Below are 17,651 nucleotides of genomic sequence, written 5' to 3'. Positions count from 1 at the left end.
AAATCCTAAGCAGTAACTGCAGAAGGAGTACAGCTAAGCTAAACATTAAAATACCGTTAATTTAATCACCTTATTTTATCGCCTGATTATTCATTTCAAAAAGCCTAAAACTGTAATGCTATTAAAATTTTGCACCAAAGAACTATGTGAGTTTATAGTAAATATCTTATAAATCTCAGTAGTTATGCACAAGGAAACTAACATATACAAATTCACAAACACACACACACAGACAGATAACACAAACAGACACACACAGAGAGACACACACAGACACACACATAGACACACACAGACAGGCACACAGACAGACACACACACACACAGACACACACACACAGAGACAGACAGACACACACAGACACACACACACACATTTTAAAAAGAGAAGTGATATTTCATAACCAATCTAACTCTTTCATGACAACTGAGTTGCTCATTTTGTGCTTCTAACCCAGGACTCCACTATCCACCTGCCAATCTGTCATCACTCAAGTCTCTTACACAGTCGAGGAGCTGAAATAGGATAGGACACGTGTATTCTTTAAAGGCTGAAGATGCAGTCCAACAAGCGTGATTGTGTCTATTTTAACACTTCCTCCATGTATATGACTACACTCATATTATTGTATATAAATTTATTTCATGGATGTAATATGTCAATAAAACTCAGGACTATATGGCAGATCAGTATACTGAGTTAGCTCTGTTTGACAGTTATTGATAGGAAATGAGTTAAGCATTCATGTTTGTTTCTGAATTACTACCTCCGGGAAGCATTATTCATCAAGATGCTTGAGTGTCGCACACACGGTACCCTTTTCAGTTATGGAAGCTGAGAGGAACCTTGATGGCTCCTTATAGGTGATAGGCAGTATTTAGTCATTAGTTTAAAAAGAAGAGCAGAGGTACTTTAATATGAATCTTACAGTTTATAAAATCAGTCATTTTAAATATCAGCTTTTCACGTGCATCAGATGTTCTTACAATTAACATGCTACAGTAAAGCCAATGTAGATATGCACACAATTTAAACAGCAAAGCATCCGTTAATTGTACTGCATGATTTTTGCACTAGGAAAAGAACATACATGAGTGACAATGTTCTAGCCAATCACTGCTCTTCTACATGACCCATAATACTTTGTTGTAAGCAAATTACGACTGATTATAGATATTTAATGTTATGATCTCTTACTTAATAATTAATAATGTATTTAGATACCATATTTGGAAAGGGTGATTTACTGTAGCAAACCATTGATACTTGTGTAAAACTTGTATGGCATCCCTTTGCAGTGAGCAAATCTTAAAGCACACTCATGTATTTTCAATGTACTAAGACGAAGTAAGTGGCTATTTGGGTTTTCTTTCTCTTTTTTCATATTTTTATTGGTTATTTTATTCATTTACATTTCAAATCTTATCCCCTTTCCCAGTTTCCCCTCCACAAAAAGAAACCTATCCTCTCCCCTCCATTCTCCCTTCCATTCCTTTTGTGAAGGTGCCCCTCCACCTGCCCACCCATTCCTGTCTCAGTGGCCTAGCATTCCCCTAGGCTGAGTCATCGAGACGCCAGAGAACCAAGGGGATCCCGTCCCAGTGATGCCAGATAAGGCCTTCCTCGGCTACCTTATCCAGCTGGAGACATGTGTACTCTGTGTTTGGTGGTTTAGTCCCTGGGAGCTTAAATAAGACATCTATATTATGCCCTCCAAGGCCCTGGGAAACAATATAAAAGAAGGATAGAGAGTGATAGTAGCCATAACCTGTACAATTCCAACTTCTGGATACACACACACACACATACACACAGACACACACAAACACACAGACACACACACACAGACACACACACACACACAGAGAGAGAGAGAGAGAGACAGAGACAGAGACAGACACAGAGACACAGAGAAATCTTAGTCAGGGTTCTATTGTGATGAGATACCATAACCAAGACAACTATCAAAGAAGAGAACATTACAAGTTCAGAGGTGTTATCCATTATAACTATAGTGGCATCCACCATGATAGCATCCAGTCAGTGTCCCTGTCTGGTCACTAAGCATTCAGCTCTGTGATCCTATGGAGGTCATTCTTATTCAAATTCAAATTAGAAAACACGATCACACAAAAAATTAAATTCATATCATCAGAAATCTTTAATTACTCCTTTATCATAGTGGCTGACTTTCATAATTATGCAAAGGAGCAAAACAGAATAAATACTAACCTTTACCACAGGCACACCAACCTTCCCATGGCTGCATATTATCAGAGTGTGAAGTTTATATCTTTTTGGTGAGACTAATTAGATTCTCTCCCCGTATTTTGATGTTAACTAACTTTGATCGCATGCTCTCCTGGGGAGCAACCACCAGTTCATGTGCTCTCAAGTGGCTTCCATTTACTGCCTATTGGAGTTTGGGGGATATTCATAGTGTACAAAAAGATAGCAATCTGAGGGACATCGGCATTTTGCCGCTTTACAACAGAGAATGATAACGTTACATTTCAAACGCTTGTGACACCCATTGAAGTTGTTTAGAGGCTGTTGAAAACAGATTTATATTTGATAATAGAATCTTTCATTTGCACTAAATTTGGGTGTGAAATGTTTTGCTCACTTCCTCTTGAGTCAGATTGTGCACTTAATTTTCTACAATTTATACCTACACAAAATTTGTATCAAGGAATAAATACTCTGATGTACATTTACAAATCAATGCAAAGGACAATTGCTTCCTTAAAAGGATAAATTATATTAAAGTGACTTTCTGTCCATTAATTAGTGACTTTAACTCCTTTTCATTAGCAAATATGTTGAGTATACCTAAGTTTCTCGACAGTTAAGTATTTGTATGGTCATGACTTATCCACAGCATTCATTCATTCAGTTATAGAAAAGATAGAACCAATATTGCTATTAACATGTTCTGTACAACTAGAAAATGAACGAAATAATAAAAACTGCTAAACCGCAACTGCTTGATATTATGTTTTGGATATAGCTTTTGTAGCATCCATGAAGTCTTCAATTCAATCCTGAGTACCAACATAAAAAAAAGTAAAATGCAACAAAACCAAAGAAGGAAATTTAATGGCCTGGGAAATTTCTCAATGGCAAATATTTGGCTTCCTGTTCCCTCACATAAACCCTGGCAGGTGTGGCCATTCACCTATCATTTCAGCCCTCATAAGGCAGAGAAAGGAAATTCCCTAGAAATGTGGTTAGTTGGACTACTAGGCTTGGCTGTCTCATAGTTCAGCAGCAAGAGACCTTTCTTCAGTAAACAGGAGGATTAATAAAGATGTTACCCCACATCTACCAGTACCTTCCACATGCTCAGTGCACACACACACACACACACACACACACACACACACACACACTTAGGTATGCATGGATCCACACACATGAACACCCACATAGACATACACTTCATGTTCACATGCAAAACAATAAAAGAATATGCATGATTAATATGCCCACTTTAGTAATAATGCTATTAATTAATAACTATTAATTAATAATTAATTAACATTATTCTCGTTCCCTTTATTGTGTAAATAGAAATGTGAAAGGTAAGTGATTTTTTTCTATTTTTAAGACTGCAGTTTCATAACCATAAGTTTCAGATTCTATTCTAATGGGAAACACTAAGTTCTAAGAGGTTTATAGCATGACTAGACAAATAACATTATTTTATCTTATTCCTTTAATTGAAAATAGCTATTTTCCCTCATAATATATACTGATTATCGTTTCCCCATTATTATCCCTAAATCCCTCTCATATTTCCTCCCATCTGGATCTACTTCTTTATGTCTCTATTAGAAAGCAAGCAGGCTTCATGTGATAATATTGAAATAAAATATAATCTGAAAAGATCCAACAAAAACTAATATATTGAAATATAGCAGACCAAACAAACAAAGGAAAGAGTCCAAAAAAAAGACCCAGGTTAGAGAATAACACGTTCCCATTATTGGGAATCCTATACAACACTAAACTCAAAGCTGTGATATATCTCCCATGATCAGTGTTGAGGGTTAATATGTGACTTAAGAATCAGTCATGCTTCTTTTGTGAACTTGGATGCCCTCCTTATGTCTGGTGCGTAGCTGTCAAGAATTGCAGTGTCTTTTCTGTATATTTCGCCTTTGATGATGTCTTTCTATTGCGTCAAATGGTAACAAAGAATCTCTACCATCCTGCGGTATAGCCAGCTCCGGTGGGACACATGGTATCTGCGGTGTATTTTCATCTCAGTCAGCGAAGTGTCTCACCCGCTGAGCTCCCAATCTCTATCCCATGCTGCAGCTACTATCTGAACCCCACAGCAGCGGCCCCCTCGCAATTCTCTCATTCCCTCAGCTAGTTCACAAAGCTGGTGGCCACCACACCAGTTCCATTCAGAGTCTGCCTAAACTTGCGGCTCTCTTACTGAGGACTGTACACACATTCCCAGCGTCCGCCCCCTAATGGTGATAGTCACAACTCCCAGGAACCCGTTAACAACAAAACTCAATATGCTTGTAATTTAGCAATCAGATTTATATCTTAAATTCTCATTCCACAAAACGTCCACACAATAAACTGAAAACCAATTTATAATGATATAAACTACCCACCTAGATAAGACAAATTGTCCTATAAAAATCCATGTCTTAAGAAATATTCATAACTACTTCTTGCCACTTAAGGCCACACAGATCTGAGTCGCCCTTCTCTGACGCCATCTTGGTTCTTTTTTTCCTCTCTCCCACCTTACCAAAACTCTCCCAGCCTTACTTTTTCACTGCTCAATCACAGGCGTTGCCTTATCTTGTGCCAGCCCTCATCTGCATAAAGATAATCTTCACCAATCACTTCTAACCAGTTTGAATTTCAAGTGCATTTTGTCAGGTATTAAGATGGTTCCGCCAGCTTCCTTCCTAAGTCCATTTGCTTGGGAAATCTTTTCCCGTCTTTTTATCCTAAGGTGAAGTGTATCCTAATGTTAAGGGGTTCTGTTAAGGAGGCTACAGAAAGATATAGAGTATTTTCACATCCATTCTATTTGTCAGGTATGGAAGAGTAACATCAAGGATCTAAAGAAATAAAGGGGGTGGCAACTGCACAGGAAGACCCACAGTGTCACTAACCTGGAACCCTCGGAACATACACGGGCACAGGGCTGCTTTGTCTGGCTTCAGTGGGAAAGGATGCACCCAATCCTGTCGATTCCTGATGCCCAGGGTGTGGGGATGCTGAATGGGGAGCTTCACGGTGGTGAAGGAGAGGAAAGATACTAGGAAGAACTCAGTTTCCATCACTTACACTAAGCAGATTATAACTGCCTAAAACTTCTTTTTTTTTTTTATTAACTTGAGTATTTCTTATATACATTTCGAGTGTTATTCCCTTTCCCGGTTTCCGGGCAAACATCTCCCTCCCCCCTCCCCTTCCTTATGGGTGTTCCCCTCCCAACCCTCCCCCCATTGCCGCCCTCCCCCCATAGTCTAGTTCACTGGGGGTTCAGTCTTAGCAGGACCCAGGGCTTCCCCTTCCACTGGTGCTCTTACTAGGATATTCATTGCTACCTATGGGGTCAGAGTCCAGGGTCAGTCCATGTATAGTCTTTAGTTAGTGGCTTAGTCCCTGGAAGCTCTGGTTGCTTGACATTGTTGTACATATGGGGTCTCGAGCCCCTTCAAGCTCTTCCAGTTCTTTCTCTGATTCCTTCAATAGGGGACCTATTCTCAGTTCAGTGGTTTGCTGCTGGCATTCGCCTCTCTATTTGCTGTATTCTGGCTGTGTCTCTCAGGAGCGATCTACATCCGGCTCCTGTCGGTCTGCACTTCTTTGCTTCATCCATCTTGTCTAATTGGGTGGCTGTATATGTATGGGCCACATGTGGGGCAGGCTCTGAATGGGTGTTCCTTCAGTCTCTGTTTTAATCTTCTGCCTAAAACTTCTTAGGATAACCAAAGACACTGGACCTTCTGGCCACCTGCACACACGTGTACACATGCACACGTGCACATCCACATCCACAAATGCACACATCTGCACATAATTAAAGTAATAACTACTGTTTGCATGATGATTCATTTTTATTTTCCTGAGTAAATCATGTAAAACAAATTTGGCATTTAACATATTTTGTGGTCTTAAGGTATTTTCTGCCAATACTAAACAATTACATATAAGCACAGACTGGTAGAGACACTATAAACAAGAATTAATTAAATGCACCATCGTTTACTTCTTTACCACTTTCATCTGCTATGAAAGAAGATTTATGTACCTGGTAAGATTTTCATCTGCAAGCTTCAATTTTAAAATATAGCATAAATCCGGCGAGCCAATCCTCTGTCTGCTGTAATGAATTAGCTCTCTTTGGAGACACAGAAGAATCCAGGGATGAGGTAGGAAACGGAAAAAAACGAGCCTAAAATAACTTGTGCCAAAAAGAAGCGTCGTGTTCAGAAATATAATTCGATTTTATTCACAGATCAACTCTATAAAAGTGATTATTCCGTTCATGAAATGGAGGCTCAAGTGTCTTCCCTGGTGACTGATTTAATTCCTGCTCTGATTTAAAATTGAGCTTACTCTTTCCCCTTCCACTTACTCATCCATTTACTGAAGGTAATTTGTTGAGCATTTTTCTGTGCCAGGAATAATGCGACACTTTGAAAACATAGATAAGTCGTCCGTTGCAGGAGATCGGCCAAGGGAACTTTTTAACGCTGGAAATGCTAACGATGCAAGGGGAGATTTAGTTGAGTAGAGAACGTGTAGTCCATATGTAGTGTAAGAACTCAGAGAAGTACAGACTGGTATTTTCTGGAACGTTCTGTGGCCGTGCTGTTTTGTGCTTTTAAAGCGGAGGGAGATGACAGAGAAATTACTGGATAATGAAACATCATGTGCTTGATCTGAGTTCAGATAAGTCACCACAAACTGTAACTGCAAAAAGTCTCATTATGTATTATTATTTCAATTTTAATGTAAATCCACAAGGCATTGGAATTGTCCTATATTCTTTGATATATTCGTACAGATGATTTACAGGATAGCAGAAAGCAATAACAAATCATTTTTGATTGAAAGAGAACTTTAAATAAGCTCTTCAACAACTGAGATGTGAAATGATATTTTTCTATTAGTATTATGCATAACTATCTACATTAAAGCAACTTAGCAACATTTAAGATTTTATATATATATATATATATAGTCAAATTAACCATTGATTACATAAATTTAAATATTATGAAATTGATTCCAGGCTACACCTAAAATAACTGTTATTTTTACCAAAAATTTTTAAAAGATAGTTTGAGTACGTAATAATCCTATGCGATATAATAAAATTTCAGGTTTGTTTAGCATAAGCAAATCAAGACATCTGATTTTATCTTTTCATTTTTGATCTTATATTTTTTAAAGTCAGTAATTCTAATTAAATATGAACACGAAGTTGGTTACTAACACAGATTTATTACTTATTTAAGGCGTGAGAGACGTTGGTTCAGGTCCGTTGTTTTACACCTTGTGGGGAGTGTTTCACTGTGGGACTCATGCTCTGCACAGGTTGCCTCTGCATGCACAGCAGTGGTTCACAGTAGGTAACCAACAGCCCAGGCAGCCGATAACCGAGTCACAGTCAGTGCAATTGACTTCATTGGACCAATAATTTGAATAACAAAAAAACCCACTTTAATCACGTGGTTTTGAATACTGTACATTCTGACCTGATAAAATGTTTGTGCTTTGAGAGTTTAAAATTGTTTTTAAACAAAGGAGAAAGTCACTTGGTAGAAAAAGGTATAATGAAGCCAACTTGAAGCAAAAAAAAAAAAAATTCAATCACTGAAAGTTCTAAAAACTATGACAGTGTTTCTAAAAAGATTGAAAAATATCAATGCCTTGGGCTTTCCATTAAAATTTTTAAAATTGCAGCGTCTGACGTTTGTAGTTGCACTGTTTGGCGGGTTATCAGAACGCAAATGAAATGAGATTTCACTAATACAAAGTAGTAAACGGAGATGTTCCAACTACCTCAGGCTCCTGCAAAGTTCCTGATCCAGATGTCAAATACGTGGGTCTTCAGGCACTTCTGCTCTTCAATTCTATGAATCCCTCCTGAAGCCTGTGCTCACCGGATTTTTCAGGTTTAGCAGCTTGAAAGGGGATAGCTGCTATACAGGTGAAGCCGTGATACTTTTCACAGCCAGAAACTTGAGGAAAATGAGATAACAAAAAAAAAATGGCTCCTGAAAATGATAATACATTAATACTTGGCTCAATGAAAGAAAAGGATACATGGCTATTTTCCTTGGAGCCCAATTTTATTCATTGTGTTACTTCAAATATTCTAGTGTTATTTAATCTCAAAACTAGAATTACCTAAAGTGCTTCATTCACATCAATGCTTTACAGAAAAGAACATTTAGTTAACAAATTTAAACAGACACAAATCTTAAGGTATTGGTACATTTATATCAAAAGTTTGTGTAGTCAGGTATCTCAGTGAAAGATATCTCTCTCACAAAGAAACTTCGAAAACATCATTAAGAAACATCATATATTTATTTGAGAAAATAACTTAACTAACTATAAATCAAAATATATTAGATAATAGAAATGATATGAAAATAACAATCATGCAATCATGAGAGCCTCTGTTCAGATCCTAGCATCCATGTACAAGCTGGTACATCACTCATTCCTGTATCCCATATTGCACACAGGAAACACAACCTACGGCACCAGCTCTAAAGCCAGTAATGTAATTAAATGCAAATAATGACTTGAATTAATATTTATAATGTGAATATATTAATAATTTAATTCATGAAAGACACACGACGCATACATGTAAAGAAATTCTAATATATACCACACTTATCAGACAAGGAGTACTAATGAATGAAGCTTGCAGGTTGTTCATTTTCGTTCAATGTTTTGAATAATTTTTTGTTTCATTCTTTTGAATACTCAAAACCATTACTAGAATAATCTCACGTACTGGCTGGTTCTCAGGGCTCCAAACTAATCAGACTTAGTCTGTAATGACTAACATGCTATCCCATTAAGAAATCCATTATGTCTCTGTAATAGTTGCTTTAGAAATAGTTTTAAAGTTTTAAATAATAAATTTACATGATGGAATTTTATTGTGAAATTTAATACATTATTTTTCATGTTTTTCTAGCTGATATTATTATTGTTGTTGATGTTGCTATTATTTTATGAGTTTTTCCCGTCCCTGTCCATCCTCCAACTGTCCCATATCACATACCTTCTTTGCCCCCACTCCTAGTCTCCACAAGGATGTCCCCACCCATCCCACCCCACCAGACCTCTAAACACCCTGGGGCCTCCAGTCTCTTGAGGGTTAGGTACATCTTCCCTGACTGAACTCAGACCCTATAGTCCTCTGCTATATATGTATTGGAGGTCTCATCTCAGCTGGTGTATGCTGCCTGGTTGGTGGTCCAGTGTCTGAGAGATCTCTGGGGTCCAGGTTAATTGAGACTGCTGTGCTGGTCCTCCTATGGGGTTGCCCTCCTCCTCAGCTTCTTCCAGCTTTTCCCTAGTTCAACAAGCGGGGTCAGCTGCTTCTGGTCCTTGGTTGGGTGCTAATAGCTGCCTCTGACTCTTTCAGCTGCTTGTTGGGTCTTTTGGTAGCTCATGGTAGCTCCCTTTTTATGAACGCCCCATAGCTTCAGTAATGGTGTCAGGTCTTGGGGCCTCCCGTTGAGCTGGATCCTACTATGGGCCTGTCACTGGACCTTCTTTTCCTCAGGCTCTTCTCCATTCCCATCCCTGCATTTCTTTCAGACAGGAACAAATACTGGTCAGAGTTTTGATTGTGGGATGGCAACCCCATTCCTCATTGATGCCCTGTCTTCCTGCTGTAGGTGGGCTCAACAAGTTCCCTCTCCCCACTATAGGGAATGCTGACTACCAGGATATGAGCGGTTCGATGCCAGCCCCCAAGAGGCCCCAAGCTGATGAACCTCCAGGCCACTATGACCATCTCAGGAGCTTTTTGATAGTTCCTGAACTGAATAGAGTCATAGCAGAAAGAAGGAGGGAGGAGGCTGAAAGAGGTAAAGTTTGTATACATAACCTAACATTATAATATATTATATATAAATAATACACTTAAAATAATGTAGCAAACACGTGAGCACTTTGCTGTCTAGAATACTTGTTAATTCTGTTGTTAATTTTCAAAGAACTAGTAACTGTTCTGTATTTGCCCAAAATGCACTGTGAAACTTTCAGACACAGAAGGCTACATGTTCTCTTTAGGAATTTATTATTTATTTGCGATAATGAAAAGCAATTGATACATGCATAAAATCTTTATAAGGAAACTTAGCCGCGTATAAAACCTTATTTAACGGAAGTTAATTCATGAGCTTCCATAAAACCAAGGCATGATGTTGCAGAGATACAGAAACAGAGAGAGATAAGTTTTTAGTATTTCCTTGAATAATCATTTTTCTCCCTGTGCGTATGACTCTTCACTGCATATGTTTTGTGAGGCCTTAAGGTGACTTTATCTAATACTTTCCACCTTATCTCTTAAGCCAGGGATTCTGTCTGAACCTGGCATTTGCTCTTCTGGCTACCCAGGCTAGCAACTGAGCTCCAGCTATCTGCCTGTTGTCACAAGGCCAGAACTGAGGTTGTAGGCATACACGGTCAAACCTGGCTCAATGTGAATGCTAGGATCTAAATTCCTGTCCTCATGCTTAACAACAAATGCTTTACCTTCAGATTACTCCCTCTGACACTGGTATCATTATGTTTTAACTTTTAATTAATTTGAGAATCTTTTTCTAATGGCTGAAATTCCATCTATATATTTAAATGTCACATATCTGTGTGACATATGATGAGTATGTATATAAAGATATGTGAAATATTTTATATATAACACATGTATAAAAGATGTATACATATATGCATATATAAATGTATTTATATGTGTGTATATACATTCACATATGTACATATATTTTTATGATCTAGCAATTTTATACTGATTTTTACCTACATAAGCATGTTCTCCTTTGAACAATATAAGCACTTAGATTCTTCTTGTGGAAATATGCTTGAGTTCAGTTTTTACTGATAATATCTTTTAATATTCACCCAAAAATATTCCCATCAGTTTAACTCTGGGGAAAAATAGGAGGGATAAGGCTGACCCAAGGATTTGGTCTGCTGAAGACACCTGTAGCAGAATTGTAGAAACTGGGAGAAACTATTGCTGCAAAATGAATTGAACTGGGACTCTAATCCTTTAGAATTCCTGTGCCAACCACTTGCTGGCCTCACAGAGAGTCCCCCCTCCCTCTTGACTTTCAGCCTCTGAGGATTAGTGCTCAATGGCTGCTCTCCTGAGAGGCAGCACTCTTGTCTTCCCACTGAGATTCTAACCTTCCCTCTGAGGAGCTGCAGGGATGTCTCTTCTTACCCAGGCTGGCTCCCTGCCAGGTGAGAAATCAAGCTGGGACGTAATTGGAAACCTCCTTTCTGCTGGTCGTCTTTCAGAGTGCAGTGAAAGCTCTGGAGGGAAAAAAAAGGCCTTGGTGATCTTACCCAATGTGAACCATTGTGCCTAATTCCAAGACACCAGGATGTTGACGTTCGATAGTGTAATAATGGCATGACTGTTATGGACATAAATAACCACACCCTGATTAGATGTGAGGCCAGCTCTCTTATCTGGGAAGTACAACTATTCAAAAACTGAAAAGCTTGTAGACCCTAGAGGGGGATCTCAATATTCTTTTATGTAAATATTTAGGGTTACAACCATAGACAAATGCTCATTTTAATCTAAGAAACTGCTTGTTACAAAGAACAGTTGTGAATATAGAGACATAAGCCTGTGTAAAGCCCTGAGAAAAAGTAATGTTTGCTTACTTATCCCTATAAAGAACCTTTATGACATAGCCTCTAAGACTCAGAGGAGCACACGGAAGACATGGCAGAAAGCATAAGAATCACAACATATAGAGAAGGCATATAAAATCTGTCTTCCATGCATGTCACAGCGAGTACGTCTGTTATCTTAAACCTCCAAGAGTCTGCCCATCAACAGGTAACTGAGAGCCCAGAAAGAGCTCTACCTCTCTCTCTGCAAAACTAGTGATCCTAGCGGATCCCAGTAGATCTGAGAAGCTGTCAGTTTCGTTCTCAGAACCTACATCAGCCTTTAAATCTAGTTTTAGAACACCTAAAACTTTATTCTGGCCTGTGGGGGCGTGGCTTAGATTTAATTAAAAATAAATAAAATAACACCATTAAAGATAAGTAAAAATAAAAAACCCTCAGCAACAATTTATGTTCATAATCACAAGTTTTAAAATAAAATATAACATAAGGCTATATAAACATGATTTTTATTATAGGCACAATTTTGCAACAAGAAAAAAAAGTCCAAAGTATCCATATAAAATACAAAACCAGAAATTATTCTGGGAATGTGGATGGCAAATGAGTAAATGTCATTTTTTTATTTCTTATTAACTGCAAATTTTAAATGTAAAGAGTGGGCATAGGAGCTAAATATACAGAACCTGTTCATATACATCTACATATCATTATTATCAACACTAATTAGATTATGTTAATAGGTTCCCTCAGAAATATTGATCAATGATTTCATGAAAATTTTTCAAATTATATTGGTTTTACTGTATTCCTGTTCTGTATATTGTTATGCATTTCTAAGGTTGTAAACCTTTATTAAAATATATCTTGTTACCCTTCTTTGAGAGTATGTATTCAAAACCCAGTTTTAGTTCAACTAAAGAAAAAGAAAAGGATCCCTTTAGTTTTTTTGAAGGAAAAACTTCTGAATAGAAGTGACAATGAATTGAACCTCTGGGTAAGAAGAAAATCTTAAGCTTCTTTTCATTAAGCACAGGGTGGGATGACAAGTACACAAACTACCTTGTGGCTATAAACAGTGCCTTCATGCACGGCGGGCTTGACAGAATGAGAACTCTCTTTTACAACTGGAAATGGGGTGCTGAGGTGTAGACAAGTGCATTCTCATACATAGCACACCCAAAAATAAAAATCAGGAGTTCAAGTGCAATCTGCTATGTTGTGTATTCAAAAATAAAATCAGAAATTATCTATCAATCTCACACTTATTATTTATACAATGACAAAACATGTATGTACGCCATTACTAGACTCAGCAATGCATAATTCAATATTGAAAAAATACTCAACTTCACACAAAATCGGAAGTACAAGCATGACAAATTCTGAGTGTTAAAAGGAATATTTGCTAGTTGTTCCACCCAAAACTAAAAGATATTACACTGGTAAGAAGGTAGACACCAGAAACATTGATCAGAATGTGAGTCAACTTTTATGAAGTGCTCCCCTTACACCATTCACTTCCCAGAGTCTTTGTATGTTACTTTAATTAATACAATCTAAGACAAGTTTTCAGAGTTGGGACGATCAGTATAGGAAACTTTGAAATAATTTCATATGTACCTCATTTTAGTTATACATTACTGATGGTTTGAAATGCTTATCATAAAACAACTAGAGGGCATAGTGTGGAAATATGAGAAAACACATTCGATGAGAGTATGTGACCTGGAGAAATGGGTCATGGGTTCTTGTTTTTCTTGTGGAGGAACAGGCTTTGATTCCAGGCATCCATTGGGTGGCTCCGTAGGCAGGGGATCCAATGTCTTCTCGTAGGCGCTGCTAGCCCAGAAATGTTCATGATATGCACACACGTATGTGAACAGAACAGTCATACACATGTAATAAAGTAAAACAAATTTCAAATTACTTATGGTCATTATCGCGGTTACAGAAAATGGGAGACATGAAAATTTTGGTGTGTGTCAACAGGTTTTGAGAATGGCTCTATTTTAAGTTCTTTCCTATGCTACTATTCTTACAGATGATGGCACTTACTTGGAAGCCTTATCTGTAACACAAAGTAAATTCCGGATTGAAGCATGCTGCTGTTTGATGACTGTAATGCAGACGTTTAGGAACTCACAGACAAGCATGTTGTCAATTTCATGTTATCCAGTACTTTATAGGATGAGGATTATAATTTCAATATATCCCAGGATCCCACCTACCTGGACTGTGTATTCCATTAAACATGAAGCCAAATGAGCAAGTAAATAAACATGTAAACAAACAAACAAGTGTTTTAATCTAAAGCATATTCCTTGTGACATAAGGAATTATTTTAAAAAGTCTTCCTGGTTCTTTGTTATTTATTTGATTGGTTTGATGATTTCAAAAAAAAATACGCTGTAAAAAATACAATTGCAAATGAGACACTCGAGAGTAAAATCATTGAAAAATAAAATGATACATACATCGATTTAATCCCGCACTACTAATATGTGATCATCGTGAAGATAAGTGGTTATTGGGGGCAAATCTGTCTGAACCTGAATTATTCATTGTATTGCAGTGCTTGCTCTAAATGAACGACGTGCTGTACACATACATATGTACACATGTAAAACACATGATGAAACATCTTTAACACTTCTCCCACTGGCTCTCCTAATTCATAATTGTTACCTCAACACATACCCATCCTGCTTACTCCTTACTTTGCTATTTGCGTATCTGTTGTCTCTCATGTCTTCTCAAATCTTACTTTTGCATGTGCGGAGGGGGAGAATACGCCAATCTCTTGTGCTCAACTAGCACCTTCTTGGCATTGCCATGATACCACTTACGTCACAGTTTGTTGCCTTCTCATCTATAAGTCTTTCATCCTAGGTTGAATTCCTCGTATTATGTAACTGTGAACCGCCCAGTAACTATATGTTGTCAGACACAGTAAAAATACATCATCAAAGACATGAAGATCATGCCTGGATGTAAAAATAAATGTAGCTTAGAGTCTAGATATGAGCAGACTCTTCGTGATCTGTTTTCCTAAAAGTTATTCTGGATCAGGGCCTTTTTTTCCCATTTGGTGTCCTTAGTGTAGATATCTTACCCAGCGACAATGATCCAATTCTAGTTGTGACCACACTCCGATTCACTCATGAGTGAGATGGTCTTTCTCACTTTAGCACAAGCACTAGCAGCCCAGCTCCTCCTGTGAGGATTATTGCCCGTGGTTATGATAAAATAAGCACAGTCCTCATTCAAGCAAGCTGCTGTCTTTAGAGGCGAAACACTTCATCTGAAGGCAGCAAGACACCTCAGTTACATAGAATGCCATCAAACAAGCCAAAGACTAGTTGTTACTGCTACACTTTCAGAACTCTGTTAGGAAAGTTCATTTTCTTAAAGTGCACATCAGTGTTGCAAATACATACTATTCACGTGCTATGTACTAAATTTCTCCCAAAATTTTAAACTGTTATTTTATTTTTGTTGTTGTTCAGGGATTATTATAAGGAATTACATTATTTTTAGTGAAAGTAATGAAAGAATACAGAATGACTAAAGAGAAAATATTTTTTCATTGTTTATTCGTGACTGGACACGTGTTAATAGTTGTTTGAATGTACTTTAAAAACTAATTAAAATAATGATTTATATACTCATTAATTTTCTTTTATTCATATTTGTGTGTGTGTGTGTGTGTGTGTGTGTGTGTGTGTGTGTGTGTCTAAACTTGACGTGGGGTGATTGTAGAGGTCAGAGAATACCTTTAAAAATGAGTTCTTTTCTTCTACATATGAGTCCTGAGAACTGAATTTAGGACATCCGTCTCAGTGGTAAGAGCTTTTTCCTCCTGCGCCATCCAGCCCAAGATGTACAATTTTTAATTTTTAATTACATTGGTTACAAAAAAGTTATTCTTTTCTGCGACATAGCAGAGCCAGGATATGTACAGTTAGTGTTGATTAACTAACCTTTCTCTCGCATTCTGAAACACAGTACAACAACCACACAACATTAAGATGAAAAGAGTTGTGTGAACCTGGCTTCATTTCTCAGATCCCAAAAGCTGTGATATATTATTTTAAATATTTTTCAAATAGGTAGCTAGTAATGGACAGAGTATCTCTGCACAGAGGGGCTTTACTCACGGGTGTGAGTATAGAAATCTAATAAAAATAATGAAAGATATCTCTTTCTCTGTCTGTAAAAGTAATGGGGAAGTTCCCCAGAAGACACAAGCAACTGAAGCACGATCTTGACAGGCAGCCTCTCCGAACCAAAAAGCTATTTCCTTGCTTCTTTTCTTTTATTTCTGAAAATGACAGTTCCAGAGAATTCAGATAACTTGGATAAACCTACTTTGCAAATAAGCGAATGTTCTTTTCAGTTTCATACTGAAACAGAAGGATTTCATTAATTTTTTAATTCCTCATTAATGGTAAAATTGCTTTCTAATGAGATACTTGGAGGCCCATTCTTTCATCGATCTTTAACTAGACACTGTCTAGTTTGAAAAATCATATATGAGCTTAACTACTACACATAAAGCGACATAAAATCAACGTATATCAGATTGGTGTGAAGTCTGACAGTTCACATAAATATGAAAAATACAGCATTTTTATGTTTTTATTGTTTCTGTTTAGAGACATAATTAACTCACTTTTTTTACATTAACACTAAAATTCGGCAACATTTTTGACAAATTCAGTTTATTCTGTTTGAAATCTTTACAAAATGATTTAAGGCATTTATGTATCATAATAGTATACGATAAAATAACATAATTTTTAAATTTTGTAATTATCGCAATGTATTAGGCCACAGTTTAAAAATAAAATCTTTGACTAATTAAATCGTATCATGTGAACAAATTTTATTATTTGGGTCCTGCAATATCCACTGTACTAAGTCACTTAAACTCCTTTATTTCCTAAATACTTGGTTCCTCAAAATGAATGAGTTGAAAACTATTCCTTACTTACAAACCATCAGATCACAGGCGCTCGGCCTGTGTTAAACCATTAGTACCAAAACACCACCAACTGAGGACACAACAACTTGCTTTCCAGAATACATTATTTCTATGACATCGACAATGCACCTTCACCAGACACTCATGCTGCCCTGGACTATTGGGACATCTATTCTGGACATCTAGCTTCAAAGCAGGGAGCTTAAACTAGTGCAGATTAACTACTGTAGCTTAAAACTGTCCGGTTACTGCCTTGGTTAGAACGGGCTGCACTGATTAACGGAAAGCGCGCCTGCACGTACGATTATCATAGAAAGCCTCATAACTTTATGACATTGATGTCACCGTTGTGAATGAATGAATTCTAACATTATTTATTTTTTCTGTCACCAGCCACACACATGGTGAAATATATAAAACAAAAACAATGCTGGTTTTAAAAAATATGTAACATAAAGCTATCCTCTCCTGTTGAGGACCAATAACCCAGGGTAGGGGGATGCTAGGGCACTGAGGCAGGAGTGTGTAAGCAGGTGGGGAACATCCTCATAAAGGCAGTGGAAAGGGGATAGGGAGTTTGTGGAGGGGAAACTGGGAAGGGAGACAACATTTGAAATGTCAATAAATAAAATAACCAATAAAAATTTTAAAAAGAAGAAAAAATTATGTAACATAATAATGACTGGGTCAGTAAGTATGAAAATTCTTGCTTAAAAATTTAAATATCAGAGAGACCTGACATTTTTGACAGGA

This window comes from Rattus norvegicus, chromosome 15 (genome assembly GCF_036323735.1).
Source record: "Rattus norvegicus strain BN/NHsdMcwi chromosome 15, GRCr8, whole genome shotgun sequence".
NCBI classification, from domain to species: domain Eukaryota; kingdom Metazoa; phylum Chordata; class Mammalia; order Rodentia; family Muridae; genus Rattus; species Rattus norvegicus.
The sequence above is the reverse complement of the archived record's forward strand: the minus strand, read 5'-3'. Positions refer to the sequence as shown.